Raw genomic sequence first — 19,305 nt, forward strand, 5'->3', positions numbered from 1 at the left:
GGAATGAAACATAATGAGCAAAAAAAAAACCCCATAGCATATTGAATATATGTCTTTAAATAAAATTAACTCAAAACACGACATTTATTTGCAGATGTGTCTGTCTCCTCTGTTAAATGCCAGGCACTTTGCAGCTTGTGAGTAAGCATCATGCCTGCTTTGACTTTTTTAAAAAAACAGACCTATTCATATGCCACAAAATTCACCTATTTCAAGTATACAATTTAATGATTTTTAGTGAATTTATAGAGTTGAGAAATTACCAACTCAATCCAGTTTAAGAATATTTCTGGCCAGGCACAGTGGCTCACGCCTGTAATCCCAGCACTTTGGGAGGCCGAGGCAGGTGGATCACCTGAGGTCAGGAGGTCGAGACCACCCTGACCAACATGGAGAAACCCCGTCTCCATTAAAAATACAAAATTAGCTCAGCGTGCTGGCACATGCCTGTAATCCCAGCTACTTGGGAGGTTGAGACAGGAGAATCGCTTGAACCTGGGAGGCAGAGGTTGCAGTGAGCTGAGATCGTGCCATTGCACTCCAGCCCGGGCAACAAGAACAAAACTCCATCTCAAAAAAAAAAAAAAAAAAAGAATATTTCCATCACTCCAAAAAGACTGTGCATGCTGTTTGCAATCCCCACCCTCTACCCTCAACACCAGGCATCCGTTAAATTGCTTTCTGACCATATAGATTTCTCTATTCTGATTATGTCATATACATGGAATCATATAACATGTGGTCTTTTGCATCTGGCTTATTTCCCTTAGTGTAATGTTTTTGAGGTTCATCCATGTTACAGCATGTATCAGTACTCCGTCCTTTATTTATTTATTTATTTATTTATTTATTTATTTATTTATTGAAACTGAGTCTTACTCCATTGCCCAGGCTGGAGTGCAGTGGTGCAACCAGGGCTCACTGCAGCCTGGACACCGTGGGCTCAAGTGATCCTCCCACCTCAACCTCGCACGTGGCCGGGACTACAGATGCGCACCACCCCACCCAGCTAATTTTTGTATTTTTTGTAGAGATGGGATTTTGCCATGTTGCCCAGGCTAGCTTTGAACTCCTGGGCTCAAGCTATCCACCTACCTCGGCCTCCCAAAATGCTGGGATTACAGGTGTGAACCACTGTGCCTGGCCCACACATTTTTTAATCCATTTATCAGTTGATGGACATTTGTATTATTTCCATTTTTTGGCTATTACAAATTATGTTCCATGGACATTGGTGTACACATTTTTGCATGTTATAATATGTTTTCATTTCTCTCTAGATATTTAGAAAATTGCTGGATTTTATGGTAATTTTAAGAAACTGCCAAACTGTTTTTTCAAATTGGCTGTCCCGTTTTACGTTCCCTCCAGCAATGTATGAACGCTCTAGTTTTTCCACATCCTCACCATCATTCTATGAGTATGAAATGGTGGTTCATTATGGTTTTAATTTGCATTTCCCTAAAGATTAATAATGTAGAATACCTTTTCATGTGTTCTACATTATCTTCTAGATAATCTTCTAGATCTACAAAGAAGATTTGTAGATCTTCTTTAGTCAAATGTGCATTCAAAACTTTGGCCCATTGCCCATTTTTTAATTGAGTTGCTTGTCTTATTATTATTTAGTTGTAGGAGCTCTTTGTACATTCTGGCTGGACACAAGTCCTTTACCAGAAATATGATTTGAAATATTTTTTCATTTTCTTTTTTTCTTTTTTCTTTCTTTATTTTTTTGAGATGGAGTTTTGCTCTTGTTGCCCAGGCTGGAGTGCAATGGCACTATCTCGGCTCACCGCAACCTCCACCTCCCAGGTTCAAGTGATTCTTGTGCCTTAGCCTCCTGAGTAGCTGGGATTATAGGTGCATGCTACCATGCCTGGTTAATTTTTATATTTTTAGTAGAGACAGCGTTTCACTATGTTGGTCAGGCTGCTCTGGAACTCCTGACCTCAGTTGATCCACCTGCCTCAGCCTCCCAAAGTGGTGGGATTACAAGCGTGAGCCACTGCGCCCTGCCCTTTTCATTTTCTTAATAGTGTCATTTAAAGCACAAAAGTTTTATTATTTTGATGAAATCCAATTTATCAATTTGTTCTTTCACGTTTTGTGTATATCTAAGAGATTTTTGTCTAACCCAAGGTAACCAAGCGTCTTAGTTCATTTTGTGATGCTATAACAGAATACCATGTACTTTATTTTATTCTATTTATTTTTTTATTTATTTATTTTTTTGTTGTTGTTGTTGAGACAGAGTCTCGCTCTGCCGCCCAGGCTGGAGTGCAGTGGCCGGATCTCAGCTCACTGCAAGCTCCGCCTCCCGGGTTCACGCCATTCTCCTGCCTCAGCCTCCCGAGTAGCTGGGACTATAGGCGCCCGCCACCTCGCCCGGCTAGTTTTTTGTATTTTTAAAGTAGAGACGGGGTTTCACCATGTCAGCCAGGATGGTCTCGATCTCCTGACCTCGTGATCCGCCCGTCTCGGCCTCCCAAAGTGCTGGGATTACAGGCTTGAGCCACCGCGCCCGGCTATTCTATTTATTTTTTAACCAAAACTAGCTTTAATTTGTCCAAAAGCCACACACAGCTGTCTAGAAACTGTCTCTGGAAGGGAAGCCAAGAGAGAGTCCATTATGCACAGGGTCAAGAGGCCTCTAGAAGTTTTCAAGCAAGCCCAGGATGTGCTTTTGCTCCTTCTCCCAGAACTCTGCATACCCCTTGATGATACGCCTGACAATTTTGATGGAACGTCTTCACATGTTTAGGATCTGGTGAACCCTCGGGCAAATCTGGGGAACATTGGCATTGCAGATCTTGGCCATAATGCAGCAGATGCACTGGAAAACAAAGAGCCCTGCATCCAAGCACTGGAGGTAGAACTCATCCCCCATGTCACTGTCTATGATCTCTCCACACTGGACCATGTCGTGTTTTTCCCCTTCCTTCCTCTTGTCTGCCACCTGCATTGCACCCAGATATTGAAAATGCAACTCCATTAGTCTGTCAGCCTACTCGCTGTCATTTTCAGTGAATTTATTCAGAAGCCAGGTTCGCTGATGCCCTCTCAGGTTCCACAAAAGGAAAGCCAGAATGGAACAGACATGCTCTTTGTGTTCCCTGTCAGTGGTACCCACTTTCTTGATCTTTCTGGGAAATTCCATAAAGAGGGGAAAGATGGTTCATAAGCCAAGAATGTCAACAAATTTACCGCAGTTGTAGACGCCCTTGGATGCAATCAGCACTTTCAGGACCCTGCTCCGTGAGATCTTCTTTTCCCTGAGCATGAGATTCATCAACTGAAGACCCTCGCCCTTCAGGAAGTGCTCACGATTGGAACTGAGCATTAGTTAGAAGCAGAGTGAATCAAACGGATTCTCCATCATCTCCTGCTCCTTTGCTGTGCTGGGATTGTGTCTTTTAAACACAGATAACTGCTGAAGAAGTGCATCAATTCCATCCAGCTCCCCAAGCAATTTCCTGTTTTCATCGTTGTCCTGGAGCAATATGGCCTGCATTTCACTGCAATACAGTTTGTTGGCATCAAAAGGCTTCTTTGCCTTCAGCCTCTTCAACAGCCACTGAGGAAGACCCTGCTGGGCACCTCTCGTACACATCTCCAGCTAGAACTCAGCCATGTTTCCCACAATAACAAGAGTGTTATGGACACTATTGGCCTCCTCCTTCACAGACTCATCCAGGCGCTCCACGTTCTGCACCAGCAGTGCTGTCACCTACCCATCCACCAGAGCATCAATGAGTACTTCTGCTCCCTCTTCACTCTCATAGAAGATGTCTATATATCTGTTAATTCCTGACTCAAATCAACCCCAGCTATGGACACGTCTGTATTATTGTGTCCAAGCAACCCAAGAAGTGACTGCACAGCATTCAGCTCCAGCAGAAGGTGATACAGGTCTGGCATGGTGGCCACCACGTGCATCTTCTGAATGATGTCATGTAGGTCCAGTTGGGATTCCATGAACTTCTCTGGATTGTCTGGAAACTTAATCTGCAATTCTTAGTTTTTATATGCTCACTATTCAAATGTGAGCATCATTTTCTCCACTGAGCTTTCATCCAACAGCTCCTCCTCTTTTTCTTCCTCCTCACCCTCTGTGTCAATAATCTGAAGCAGCCATTTTTTGTCATCCTCTGCTTCTTCCACCATAATCATTTCCTCTTCCCAATCTTGAGTACTAATATGCTTCCGATGCATCTTCTGCTCCTCTTCTTTGTCATCTCGGGGACATTTTATGCCCCTGTTGGGCTGGTAGCTTGGAAGTTTGCCCGTGTCTGTGGTCCCAGGCACAGCCAACCTGTGTAATTTATGAAGAACAGAAATTTATGTCTTACAGTTTTGGAGGCTGGAAAGTCCAAGATCAAGGCACCAGAAAGTTTGGCATCTGGCCAGGGCCCAGCCTCTGCTTCCAAGATAACACCTTAAATGTTGTATCCTCCAGAGGGGAGGAACACTGTTATTCATGTGGCACAAGACCAGGAAAAAAAGAGAGAACCCACTCCAGAAAGTCTCATTTTAAAGACATTAAACCCACCCATGAGGGCAGAGCCCCCACAACCTAATCCCCTTTGAAAGGTCCCATTTCCCAGTTCCATTACAATGGCTATTAAATTTCAACATGAGCTTTGGAGGGGTCAAACATTCAAACCATAGCGTTCCACTCATTACCCCCCAAAACTCACATTCTTCTCATATGCAAAACACATTCATTCCATCCCAATAGACCCCGAAATCTTAACTATTTTAGCACCAACACATAAGTCCAAAATCTAGAATCTCATCTAAATCATACATGGGTGAGACTCAAGGCACGATTTATTCTGAGACAAATTCCCTCCAGCCATAAGCTTGTGAAATCAGGTTATCTACTTCCAAAATACAGTGGCGGGACAGGCATAGGATAGACATTCCCAGTCTAAAAGGAAGTAACAGACAAGAAGAAAGGGGTAACTGATCCCCAATATGTTCAGAACCCAACAGAGTGAACAACATCAAATCGTAAGGCTCCAGAACAATCTTCCTTGACTCTATGTCCCACCTTTTGGGCATACTAGAGTGGGCTATGTGCTTCCAAGACCTCAGGCAGCCACTCCCCCATGACTTTGCTGGACTCAGCCCATGCAGCAGTTTTCATGGGTTGAAGACTTGTGCATGCAGCTTTCCCAGGCTAGGACTGCATATTGGTGAGTCTACATTTCTGGGGTCTCTGCAGCGGCCCTGAGCCCACAGTTCCACTGGCATTGTCCTAGTGATAGCAAGAGGAGGCAGCCAAATGCCTAGGCAGATGGGGTGGGTAGCCAGTGAAACACCAACTCCAAGCCAAAGACAGTTTAAAGCCTGAAAGCCAAGCTACAAGTTAAATCCTCAGACTGGACTGATAACTTGTCTTCCTGTTTGGCACACTTTCCTCTGATCGATCCCCTCCCTTTACCTATTTTACCTATACCTACCCTTTCCTAACTGGTTTTCTACAGTCATGCCCACCTTTGAATGGTGTCTTCGCTTTAACCTTTTTTGCATACTCACAAACCAATCAACATGCCCTCCCCATTCTGAGTCCATAAAAGGTCCTGGATCCAGCCACATGGAGGACTTTTCCCGCCTTCAGATAGGGAAACCTCCACCCTCCGACATCCCCTCTCTGCTGAGAGTTTTCCTTTTGCTTAATAAATTCTACTCCACTCACTCTCGGGCATTCGCGTGCCTAATTCTTCCTGCTTGTGAGACAAGAACTCAGACTTAGCTGAGCTAAGGAGCAGAAAGGCCGTAACACTAGTGGAAGCTCTCTGTGGTAGGTCTGCCCCTATGACAGAGTTTAAACATGGAATTTAAACTACCTGGGCCCCCAAGCTGTCCATGACATCCTTTGAAATCTAGGTAAAGGAAGCCATGGCCCCACATTTCTTGCATTCTCTGGGGCTGCACAATTAGCACCACCTGGATGTAACCAAGGCTTAATGTTTTAATCTTTCAGAATAGCAGGTTGAATTGCACCTGGGCTTGCTTAAGCCATAGCTGGGACAGCCAAAGAGTGCTGCACTGGAATGCAGGAAGCAGATACTTGAGGTAGCAAAGGGCAGCAAATGCTGAGATCCCACAGTCCTTTTTCTAGAAACCTTGCCCTCAAGGTCCCTGTGCTCTGAGACTGTGATGGAAGGGGCAGCCTCAAAGATCACCATAATGACTTTAGGTTAATTCTCCATTGTCTTAATGAATAGCATCTGGCTTCTGTTTATCTGTATTAATCTCCTTATCAAATGGTCCTTTGGCCACACTTTTGGTTTTCTCTCCTAAACATGCCTTTGATTCTTTACTTAGCCAGGGTTTTCCAAATCCTTATGTTCCTCTTCCCTTTTCATTAAAAATTCCATGTTTAAATCATTTGTCTCTTCTTGCATTTAACTATATACAATTAGAAGAAGTCAGACAACACCCTGAATGCTTTGCTACTTAGATGTTCTTCTGTCATATCCTAGTTCATTGTTTTTAAGTTCTGCTTTCCACAAAACCTTCAGACATGGGTAAAATTCAGCCAAGTTATTTGCCATTTTATGACAAAGAAGGACTTTATTGCAGTTTATCATATCTTGTTTCCCATTTCCATCTGAGATCTCACCAGAATTACCTTTACCATTCATATTTCTACCAACATTCTGATCATGACTACTTAGTGATCTTTCAGAAGTTTCGGACTTTCCCGACTGCTGTCTTCTTCTGAGCCCTCACCAGAATCGCTCTAAACACTTTATTCATGGCAATATAGGCTTTTGCTAGGATACTCCTCCAAGTTCTTCCAACCTCTACCCATCACCCAGTTTCAAAGTAGCTTCCAGATTTTCAGGTATATGTTACAGCAACAGCCCTATTTCTGAATACCAAAATCTGTATTCATTGGGGTTCTCCAGAGAGACAGAGCCAATAGGATAGATACATGATAGATAGGTAGATAAATGACAGATAAACAGATAGATAGATAAGAGGGGATTTATTAGGAGAATTTGCTCATGTGGTTATAGAGCCTTAGAAATCCCATGATAGGCTACCTGCAAGCTAAAGAACCAGAGAGGCTGGTAACATGGCTCAGTCCAAGTCTGAAGGCCACAGAACCAGATAATCGAATGGTGTAACTCTCGGTCCAATGTCAAAGTCCTAAGAACCTAGGAGGTTGCTGGTGCAAGTCCCAAAATCTGAAGGCTGGAGAACCTGGAGTTCTGATATCCAAGGGCAGAAGAAGAAAGGTGTCCCAGCTCCAGGACAGACAGAGAGAGAGAGAGAACACAAATTCACCTTTCCTCTGCCTTTTTGTTCTATCTGGGCCCCCAGCCAACTGGATGGTGCCCATCCACATTGAGGGTGATCTTCCCCCACTCAGTCCACTGACTACACACCAACCTCCTCTGGAAACACCCTCACGGATACACTCAGAAATAATATTTTACCAGTTTTCTAGGTATCCCTTCATCTAGTCAAGTTGACACCTAAAATTAACCATCACACCAAAGTTTTCTCTTACATTTTTCTCTAAAAGTTTTAGCACTAAAATTTAGGCCTTTGACCCATTTCAAGTGAATTTTTGTGTATAGTGTGAGGTAAGAATGCAAATTCATCCTTTTGCATGTGGACATCCAATTGTCCCAGCAACTATCATTGAAAAGACTATCCTTTCTCCATTGAATTGTCTTGGCACCTTTGTCAAAAATTCATTCACCATAAATGGAAGGGTTTATTTCTGGACTCTTGATTCTGTACCATCATCTGTCTTCATGACAATATCACGCTGTCTTTTTAAACCTATTTTTAGAGTATTTAAAAAAAATTTTTGAATTGACAAATAAAAATTGTGTGTATTTATACTGTACAACATGATGTTTTGAAATATGTACACACTGTGGAATGGCTAAATCAAGCTCATTAACATGTACATTACCACACATACTTATCATTTATTTCTGACGAGAATATTTGAAATCTACTCTCTTAGCAATTTTCAAGTATACAATACACTGTTATTAGCTATAGTCACTATATTGTATAATAGATCTCTTTAGCTTATTCCTCCTGGCTGTAAAATTTTGTATCCTTTGACCAACACAGTCTTGATTACTGCGGCTTTATAGTAATTTCTGAAATCAGAAAGTGAAAGTATTTCAACTTCTTTTTTTTTTTTTCAAAAATCTCTTTGTTATTCTGAGCCCTATTAAGATCAGCTTGTAAATTTCTGACATAATTCAGATGTCTTTACTTATGTATAATTCTATTTACTTTTTATTATTATTATTTTCTTTTTTTTTTTTTTTTTTTGTTGAGACAGAGTCTCGCTTTGTCGCCCAGACTGGAGTGCAGTGGCAGTGATCTCAACTCACTGCAACCTCCACCTCCCTGGTTCAAACAATTCTCGTGCCTCAGCCTCCTGAGTAGCTGGGATTACAGGCGCCTGCCACCACCCTCAGCTAATTTTTGTATTTTTAGTAGAGACAGGGTTTCGCCATGTTGGCCAGGCTGGTCTCAAATTCCTGACCTCAGGTGATCTGCCCACCCCGGCCTCCCAAAGTACTGGGATTACAGGCATGAGCCACCTCGCTCGGCCCACTTATGTATAGTTCTATTTAGATTCTCTGTCTCTACTTGACTCATTTTTGGTAACTTGTTTATTTCTAGCAATTTGTCCACATCACCTACATTGTCTTTAAATTCCTTTGTTGAATTGTTTTACTATATATTTAAGAGTTATTTTCGGCCGGGCGCGGTGGCTCAAGCCTGTAATCCCAGCACTTTGGGAGGCCGAGATGGGCGGATCACGAGGTCAGGAGATCGAGACCATCCTGGCGAACACGGTGAAACCCCGTCTCTACTAAAAAGTACAAAAAAACTAGCCGGGTGAGGTGGCGGGCGCCTGTAGTCCCAGCTACTCGGGAGGCTGAGGCAGGAGAATGGCGTAAACCCGGGAGGCGGAGCTTGCAGTGAGCCGAGATCCGGTCACTGCACTCCAGCCTGGGCGACAGAGCGAGACTCCGTCTCAAAAAAAAAAAAAAAAAGTTATTTTCTTAGTTGTTGCTCTAGGGATTACTATATGAATCTTAACCTGTCACTCCCTACTTCATAGTAATTACTAATTACCTTTGGTAAAATATAAAAAATTTGTACTAATATCATATACGTCCACTTCTCCCCCCCCCCCACACACTCTGCTATTATTTTCATATATATATATATATTATATTTGTATATGTTATAGCATAAAAATCATTTTATAAGAATTGTTTTATGTAAGGCCGGGTGTGGTGGCTCATGCCTATAATCCCAGCACTTTGGGAGGCTGAGGCAGGTGGATCACTTGAGGTCATGAGTCTGAGACTAGTCTGGCCAACATGATGAAACTCCATCTCTACTAAAAATACACAAATTGACTGAGTGTGGTGGTGCACACCTGTAATCCCTGCTACTCAGGAGGCTGAGGCAGGAGAATTGCTTGAACCTGGGAGACAGAGATTGCAGTGAACTGAGATCGCACCACAGAACTCCAGCCTGGCGACAAAGCAAGACTCTGTCTCAAAAAACCAAGACTCTGTCTCAAACAAAAAAACCAAAAAACAAAAAACAAAACAAAACAAAAAATGAGTTGTTTTATGCAATCTTATGTAATTTAAATACATTAGGAAAAAATATATTTATTTAGTATTGTATATTTACCTACAGATTTACCTTTTCTGGAGCTTTGTATTTCTTTGAGTGAATCAGACCAACTAGTGTCATTTCCTGTTAGTGTGAAGGACTTTATTATTTCTAGAAAAACACCTATGTCTATGAGAAATAAGGTTACTTTGGGTTTACAAAATACTGGATAACCAACCCAGAGGCAGATACAAGGCTAGAATATTTGTATCCCATTAATACCTCGCACATTCATATTTTGACATGGTGTTTCTGTTTCTACATATTTTGGAAAATGCATCTGTGAGGTGACCAACAAGTCTTTGGATGATCCCCCTCCAACCTATGTGAGAGTAGGTTGCAGATTGTTTTTGAAAAGAATGTCAGGAAAATGTTGCGGTAGAGAGCACTTTGTCACTTTGACATGGACATTACCACTACCACCTCAAGCTACGAGAGGGTCCGCAAGATAACTCAGAATAACGGAGGTTCCTTCCACATGGAGAGACTGACATCTGCTTCTGTCCCAGGTGCCGAGCTGTAGAAACATATAGACCTACCCAATCCTGTCTCTGGGGTACAGCTTGAGGGAGTTTTTGGTAAAGCTTGACATGTCCTAAGAGTTTTAGAATGTAGATGAGGACAGAGACTGATGACTGCTCCTACCTGGATAAACCTGTAGAAAGGAGGCTCGTGTAGCAGCCTGACATGGCAGAGTAAGGAAAGCGAGTCCAGACAGCGTGTATGTCCAGAGTTTGGTGGGCTGAGCGTGTGTGGGTTTTTCCCAGGGACCAAGAAGGCAGCCAGTTGGAAGAATCTTGAAGGGTGGTGACCCAAGTGGACAGGCCGTCAGGTGAGCAAACTGGTGGTAGGAGTAACTAGTAACTCCTGTGGTAGAAACTGAGACAGTAAGTAATTGAGCTCAGGAGTATTTGCAAATTCGGCTTTTAGGGCCATCAGAACATCCCTATATTCTTTTTTTTTTTTGAGACAGGGTTTCACCTTGTTGTCCAGACTGGAGTACAATGGGGCCATCTCGGCTGACTTCAAGCTCCACCTTCCAGGTTCAAGCAATTCTCCTCCTTCAGCCTCCAAAGTAACTGGGACTGCAGGCGTGCACCACCACAGTTGGCTAATTTTTGTATTTTTAGCAGAGAAGTGCTGGGATTACACCCCGCAGCAGAACATTCCTATATTCTTTCCACTACTTCTCTGTATTGCTGCTAAACCTATATAGGACCTACAAAGGTCTGGCCATTGTCAATGGTTTGATTGCAACCATTTGCATTCTGGTGTTCCTGGGGATGCTTGTCACCTCGTTTTGTTCATAATGTAATCTGGGAAATTTTTTCTGTTGCCATCATAATGATTCTTTGCTATCATAATGATTTTAAGATAGCATTTAGGGAGATCAAAAACTACACTACAGGCCAAGCGCTATGGCTCATGCCTGTAATTCCAGCACTTTGGGAGGCCAAGGCAGGAAGATTGCTTGATACCAGGAGTTTGAGACCAGCCTGGGCAACACAGGGAGACCCCGTCTGTACAAAAAAAAAGAAAAAATATTTAAATTAGCTGAATGTGGTGGTGCATGCCTGTAGTCCCAGCTACTCGGCAGGCTGAGGTGGGAGGATCGCTTCAGCCAGGGAGGTCCAGGGGGCAATAAGTCATGATCGTACCACTGCACTCCAGTCTGGGTGACAGAGCAAGCCCTTGTCTCAAAAAAACCAAAAACCCCAAAACTGCACTACCATTATTACCTTGCATTGGCCTGTTAGTCCCATACTGACTTGTTAAAGAAACCAGGCCAGGTAACTTGTAGAATGTCCCACATTCTGTATCATCTGATTGTTTCCTCATGATGTCATCTAACTCTTCCTTTATCTTCTGTATTTTCTGTAGACTTGAAGTTAGGTCTAGAGGTTTGATCCGTTTCAGGTTAAGCATTTTTAACAAGAATACTTAATAATGACCAAGAATACTTCATGGGTAATATTGTGCAACCACTTTAATGATGCTAAGTTTTCTAACTAGCAAGCAATCTGTGGACTGACATTTTAGAGAACGGAATGTTAGCATCCTGTTCAAAAACAACTTTTATTGAATGTTTTTAACAGCCCTCAAGGATCTTTGCCTGAATCAATTATTACACTGAGGCTTGCAAAATAGTGATTTACTAATTACACAATTATTTGTATATTTATTAGGTGGCGTTCTTTTATAAATAATGGCTGTAGTAAATACTGTGGTGGTCTGCTCAGATCTCCTCTTCAGGGCCAACACACTGTCCTCCCACTTCTGGGAAAATCAGCTACTGACTTCACAGCTATGGCCCTCATTTCAAACTGCCCTCAGCTACAGGGAACTGCTTTACTCAAGGCTATCCACCCTTCTCATCCCTCAAAGAACAGGCAGTAGTCAATGAGTATCTGATGTAGAAATACAAGTCATGCGTGGCTTACTGATGGGGAAACATTCTGAGAAATGCTCGCTCTGTTAGACAATTTCATCCATGTGTGAACATCATAGAGCGTATGTACACAAACCTAGATGGTGTCATCTACTATACACCTAGGCTACCTGGTATAGCCTATTGCTTCTAGGCTACAAACCAGTACAGCATATGACTGTACTGGATACTATAGGCAATTGTCACACAATGGTAAGTATTTGTGTACATAAACATATCTAAACATAGAGAAGGTAGTGCATCATGCTAAGATGTTATGACAGCTACAATGTCACTAGACGATAGGAATTTTTCAGCTTCATTATAATCTTGTGGGATCACAGTCGTATATGCGGTCTGACATTGACTAAAACATTCTTAGGCAGTGCACGACTATACAAAAGTTCAGCCCACTCTCCTTAATTTGAGACAACTCTGAGGGGCCATCCCAGCTCCAGAGCTCTCTGTAGAATTGTCTTAGGCCTCAGTTGTAACTGCATTGTAGGTCAACTTCTCTCTCAGTCCAATCTTGTCTTCTTCACCCTCTTACAGCTGTTTCTCCACAGATCTCTCCCCAGTAAACTTTCTGTATACAGCTTTCCATCTGAGAGTCTGTTAACCTGAAATCCAGTATAAGACAAAAAAAGAGCTTTTGAGTTTTTTCGTTTTAACCTTTTACCCTTTCCTTTTATGTTTTTGAAGTATCACTATGAATTTAGGGAATTTAATTTATCGAATGTGTTAGAATAAATTATGGCTGTTATTCTTTTTGATGTTGAAATGATCTCAAATGTGGCCAGTGAAGGCCCTTCATGATGCCGCCTATGTCATAGGGCCCCATGAGTCTTTAAGCATTCCCTTGCTTTTTAGCACAATAAGATAGCCCATGAGTGACACGTATTCTTCTACCCCCAGACCCGGAATTAGACATTACCCTAAAAATCTCTGGTGCCCTTTTAGTGAGAATGGTGGTTAGAGATCAAGATAATGGGCACTAGGGGTTAACTATTTTATTTAATTTCATTATCTAAATGTCTTTTTGTTGATATAAAGAATTGCATATATTTCTGCACAGACATTCACTGGGGTTGCATTAGAATTAAAATTAAGTTCTCCTAAATCTCAATGCATATTAGAAATATTTTCAGCTGCAAGTAACAGGAAGCTCACTCACAATGGCCTACAAAAACAAGATGTTTAGTTAGCTCACCTGATAAGGAGTCTGGTTGCAGTCAGTCTGGGACTAATGCAATGGCTCAATGATCCTGTCAGGGGGACCCATATTGTTACTATTTAGCTCTTAGTTTGCCCTCTTGCTTATTGCCTCATTGTTACAAGATGACTGGCCTACACCAGGTATTGTCTACATTCCAGGCAAGTGTAAGGAAGGATAAAGAAGTTAATGACAAAAATATATTCTCCTTTCCAGGTTTTGCTTTTTTATTGGGGAAAGATGCCCTCTCTGGCCAGGTGTGTTGTCTCACGCCTGTAATCCCAGTACTCTGGGAGGACGAGGCAGAAGGATTGCTTGAGCCCAGGAGTTTCAGACCAGCCTGGGCAACATGACAAGACCCCAGCTCTACAAAAAATACAAAAATTAGCCTGGTGTGGTGGCCTGCAGTTCCAGCTACTCGGGAGGCTGAGTTGGAAGGATTGATTAAACCCAGAAGGTGGTGGCTGCAGTGAGCTGTGATCATGCCACTGCACTCCAGCCTGGGTGACAGAGTGAGACCCTGTCTCAAAAAACAAATGCCCTCTCCAGATAATTCCACTTGCTCATTATTAGACAGAACTGTCACAAGTCCAACTCTTGATGTATAATAAAGTAGTTTAGAAAATTGAGTTATATTTTTAGCTGCTAGCCCAGAATTATATTCCCAGTGAAACTATTCTTTAAAATGAACATAAAATAAAACTAGTCTCAGAAAAGCCAAAACTGATACAATTAATTGTCACCAGAGTATTTATTCAGGTTAGAAAATAATGATCCCCAAAATATGAAAATGCAAAAAGGAATAAAGAGTACAGGAAAGGATAAATATGTAGGTCAATCTATATTAATACTGATTGTATTAAACAATGATCATAATGTATTGAAAGGCTTAAAATATACATAGAACTGACATTCAGAGCAACAATAGTATAAAATATAAGAGGAAATTAATTGAGTTGAAATATTTTACATCATTGCATTGTTGAGGAAGTAGTAAATATACTAATCTGTAGTGGACTAATAAATCAAGGGTGTACATCATAATCCTTAGAATCATCAAAATAATGATTAAACAATGCAAAACTAAGAAGATGAAGGAAGGGAAATAGAATAATAAAAGTTAATTGATTAATCCAAAAGTCAGGAAAGGAGAAAAAAAGGAACAAATAATGGGAGACAAAACAGATATCAAGTAGTAACATGGTATACTGAAACATACATATATCAGTAATTATGATGAAGCTCAAATTGTCAGAAAGGATTTTCAAAAGAAGGGTAACTCTATGTGGTTTACAGGAAATATATCATTAATATGAAAACACAGAGATGAAAAGAAAAATGATGTAATATAATATACAATGCAAATACGAATCAAAAGAAGGTTGGTGTAGCTATATTAACTTTGTGGGTTGAATGGTAGTCCCCAGAAAGATATGTCCTAACCCCCAGAACCTGTGAATGTAGCCTTATTTGGAAAAGGGATCTTTGCAAAAGTCATTAAATTAAGGATCTTGAGGTGAGATTATTCAGGATTATCCAGATGGGCTCTAAATCCAATGACAAATGTCCTTATTAGAGACTTAAGAGGAGAAAAGAGAGAAGAGGAGAATACCAGTAAAGACAGAAGCAGAGACTGGAGTTATGTAGCCATGAGCCAAGGACTCCTCAGAGCCACCAGAAGGTGGAGGAATAGGAAGCATCTTTCCCCAGCACCTTTGGAATAATTGCATTCCTATCAAACCTTGATTTTAGACTTCTGCCCTCCAAAACTGTGTGAAAGTAAATTTCTGTTTTCAAGCCACTAAATTTGCGGTAATTTGTTATAGCAGCCCTAGGAAACTAATAAATATTTTGGTACTAGGAAGCAGGATGCTGGAGTAACAAATAGCTAAAAATGTGGAAATGGCTGTGGAATTGAATACTGGACAGAGGCTGGAAAAAGTTTAAGAAGCATGATGGAAAAATTCCAGATTGCCTTGAAATGATTTTTAGTAGAAATATGAACATTAAGGCAATTCACTTCAGGGCTCAGGAGGAAATGAGGAGTATGGTAGAGAAGGCTTCTATCATCTTAGAGAATACATATATTGTTGTGCAGAATGTTGATAAAAATATGAACAATAAAGGCACGTTTAGTAAGAATGCAGAAGGAAATGAGAGACATGTCATTGGGAATGGAGAAAAGGTGATCCTTGTTATATAGTGGCAGAAAACTTGGCTGAGTTGTATTCTACAGTTGTGTAGAAAGCAGAACTTGCAAGTGATGAATATAGGGATGTAGCTGAGGAGATTTCCAAGCAGTGCTGAAAGTGTGGCCTAGTTTCTTCTTGCTGCTTAAAGTAAAATGCAGGAGGAAAGAGACAAATTGAGAAAGAGATTGTTAAACAAAATGGAATGAGCATTTGATGATTCCGGAGGTTCTTGGCCTACCCAGTTTGCAAAAGATGCTAAAATTAGAAAATTCACTGTTGGGGGGGAAAAAGAGAAAATTTACTGTTGGAAAAGAAAAAAAAAAAGACAATTCACTGTTGGGAATAAATGTTCCAGAGAGAAGGTTAAGGGTGTTGCTAAATACCTTTTTGCTGAAGAGATTAGGTGTGTTACTCATGGACCCAATCAACAATCTCAGCAGAAGCCAAGAATCAAGGGATGGAAATGAGAATGGCACTACCCACCCCTAGAGATCCACTAGCAAAATTTTTGCTTCCAGTCTCTGCGACCTTATGTTTTACTGGTCTAGAGATCTTAGTTTCAAAGGAAGGAATGCTTTCCACTAGGAGACACAACAATTATTCCATTGAACTGGAGGTTAAGACTGCCATCCAGCTGCTTTGGGTTCCTCATGCCTCTAAATCAACAGGCAAAGAAAGAAGTTACTGTACTGGCTGGGGTGATTGGGCCTGATGACCAAGGAGAAACTGGGCTGCCAATACAACTGAAGGTAAGAAGGATTTTGCCTAAAATACTGGAGTTTCCTTAGGTCATCCCTTGGTACTACCATGTGCTGTGATTAAAGTCAATGAAAAACTACAACTCAATCCAGGCAGGACTCGTAACAATCCATGCGCCTCAGAAATGAAGGTTGTGTAATCCCACCAGGCAGAATACCACAATCAGCTGAGGTGCTCGCTGAGGGCAAAGGGAATATGAAATAGTAATGAAAGATGGCAGTTATAAGTACCTAGCTATGACCACATTACTGGTTGCAAAAATGAGGACTGTAATTGTTATTTCCTCTTTGTTTTGTATGAATATGTGATATTTATGTGCATGTGTGTGTATGTAATATTTCTGCTTTCTTCCCTCTCTTATCTCTTTATAATCTAATGTAAGATGTATTAATAATAGTTAATTTCACATCACTGTATTTATTTAAGTTACAGGATGTCAAGGAGAAGAGTGAACATTTTTCAAAGGTATTTGCATCCTCTTCTAGGGAAAGAGTTGGTGCAGTTTTGGTTGTATGCTGGATAATTGCATCATGTTAGGTAGAAATATGACTTTGTTATTATCTTTATCTGAAGATTAAGCATAGTTTAAGGAGATGTGTATGGTACCAAGATTACAAGGGGTAGACGGTGATGATTAGTTTTGAGTGGTAGCTAGGCTATAGTGTCCAGTTATTCAATCAAATACTAATCTAGGTGTTGTTACAAAGATATTTTGGAGAAGTGATTAACATCTATAATCAGTTGACTTTAGGTAAAGAAGATGATTCTCAGTAATCTGGGTGGGCCTCATCCAATGAGCTGAAAGATCTTAAGAGCAAAACTGAGCTTTCCGTGAGGAAGAAACTTCCACCTGTGGACTGCAGCATCAGGTCTTTCCTGAGGGTTTCCAGCCTGCTGCCCAGCCCCACAGATTTCAGATTTGCATAGCCAACCCCCACAATCATGTAAGCCAGGGGCCCCCAACCCTCAGGTCATGGACCAGTACTGATCCGTGGCCTGCCAGGAACTGGGCTGCACAGCAGGAGGTAAGCATCCGAGAGCATTACTGCCTGAGCGTGCCTCCTGTCCAATCAGTAGCGACATTAGATTCTCACGGGAACGAACCCTATTGTGCATGCAAGGGATCTAGGTTGAGTCCTCCTTATGAGAATCTAATGCCTGGCAATCTGAGGTGGAACAGTTTCACCCCGAAACCATTCCCCTCACCCTTTCAATGGAAAAACTGTCTTCCACAAAAACAGTCCCTGGTGCCAAAAATGTTGGGGACCGCCGATGTAAGCCAATTTCTTGTATGTCTCCTACTAAACTCCAACTGATACAATTAATATTAGACGAAGTAGATTTTATGGCAAGAAGAATGATTGGATGATTGGAGATAAACAATCATATATATATAGTTTTTATTTGTTTTTGTATATAGATATATATAGTTTTTGCTTGTTTGTTTGTTTTTGAGACAGAATCTCGCTCTGTCACCCAGGCTGGAGTGCAGTGGTGCAATCTCGGCTCACTGCAACCTCCACTTCCCAGGTTCAAGTGATTTTCTTGCCTCAGCCTCCTGAGTAGCTGGGACTACAGGCATGCACCACCATGCCCAGCTAATTTTTTTTGTATTTTTGGTAGAGATGGGATTTCGCCACGTTGACTAGGCTGGTCTCAAACTCCTGACGTCAAGTGATCCGCCTGCCTCGGCCTCCCAAAGTGCTGGGATTACAGGCGTAAACCACCGTGCCCAACCTAAACAGTGATATTTTGATAGGATTTTTAAAAAGGCCAATTAACCAGGAAAATATTGCCAGTTTAAATATTTAAATGTATCTTTTTGAATAGGAAAAGGCCATACTGAAAACATATAATATAACACATTGAATATCTTCCATCCCCTGGTAACAGTCATTTGGGGCACCAGCGCTTGTAACTTCAGAGCCAATATTGCGAGGGCAGCGCACTCTACAAGAAAAAAATACACTCTGTACAACAAAATTGCATTGAATTGACACATGTCTGTTTCTGTCTCTAACTACAAAACAGTCTCTTCTAAAGTAAGCTTTTTTATTGTAATGTTCTTGCTATTTGATGAAGAAAAGAAGAATGTTTTCTGGGGTTAGACATATCCATGCCCAACCAACCACTGTTTGTCATTCCACTTGGGAAGAGCCAGACAGTCTATCCTCTTCTCAGAGCAGTACATTTTACAGAGACCTAGGAATTACCATTTTATCAACACAAATGACCTCAGGAGAAGACTGTGTCTGTTGAACCAATGGATGTGAAGCCAGATTCCTTAATCTGAGCAATGTGAGCCATTTGTCCCCACACCCAGATGAGCACCCATTGAGCAGCTGCCAGGTTCAGTGTGTACACATAATGGCAGCCTTCAATGAAGAGTGGGGCAAGGCTGACCATGATGTACTCCAAAGGAGAAGCCATACCTCCACCTACTCTTCCAACTTGAGGACACAGGGATACCTCCTTGGGAGTCTGAGCCCCTCAGATTTCACACCACCTTCTGTCATTGGCCTCTGCACATGTGCCCCATAATGTAGTATCATGTAGGCAGAGGAAGGTGAGGTTTGTCTTCACCCCATCCCAGTAGGTACAGAGAAGATGACCCTGGGACTCCATGTAAGATGTGGGGGATAGGCATTATGGAGGACATCACACGGAGAGGGAGGTTGTGTTCCCCCCTCCCCACCTTCTGACTCCTGGAGCTCATGAGCCTTCCCCAGGACAGAGAGACCAGAAGTCATGATTGTTGTTTTGGTTGACTTTTCATCAGCATTCCTTCTTACAGTAAGTCGCAAGACTAACTGCTTTGGAGGCCATTATCACAAGTCTAAATGAATGAGTCCAGTCCAGCCAGACTTGGGCTACTTTGTAGGACCCCGTGTCTCTTATCCCATAAGACAGAGTATGTGGATCCAGCATGATGATTATCTCATCCATTATGATATTGTCTGGTTGAAGGAGCAAAGTTAGGGGCATCTTCCACTTAAAAGGTCGCACCATATTCCCATTCACCA

The 19,305-nt window shown here is 41.7% G+C and overlaps 1 pseudogene; it reads right to left on the bottom strand.

Annotated features, from left to right (window-relative positions):
• Positions 1 to 2,653: 2,653 nt before the first annotated feature.
• On the bottom strand, positions 2,654 to 18,712 carry LOC100429073 (beta-catenin-like protein 1; annotated as a pseudogene).
• Positions 18,713 to 19,305: the final 593 nt, after the last annotated feature.

This window comes from Macaca mulatta, chromosome X (assembly GCF_049350105.2).
Source record: "Macaca mulatta isolate MMU2019108-1 chromosome X, T2T-MMU8v2.0, whole genome shotgun sequence".
Taxonomy (NCBI): domain Eukaryota; kingdom Metazoa; phylum Chordata; class Mammalia; order Primates; family Cercopithecidae; genus Macaca; species Macaca mulatta.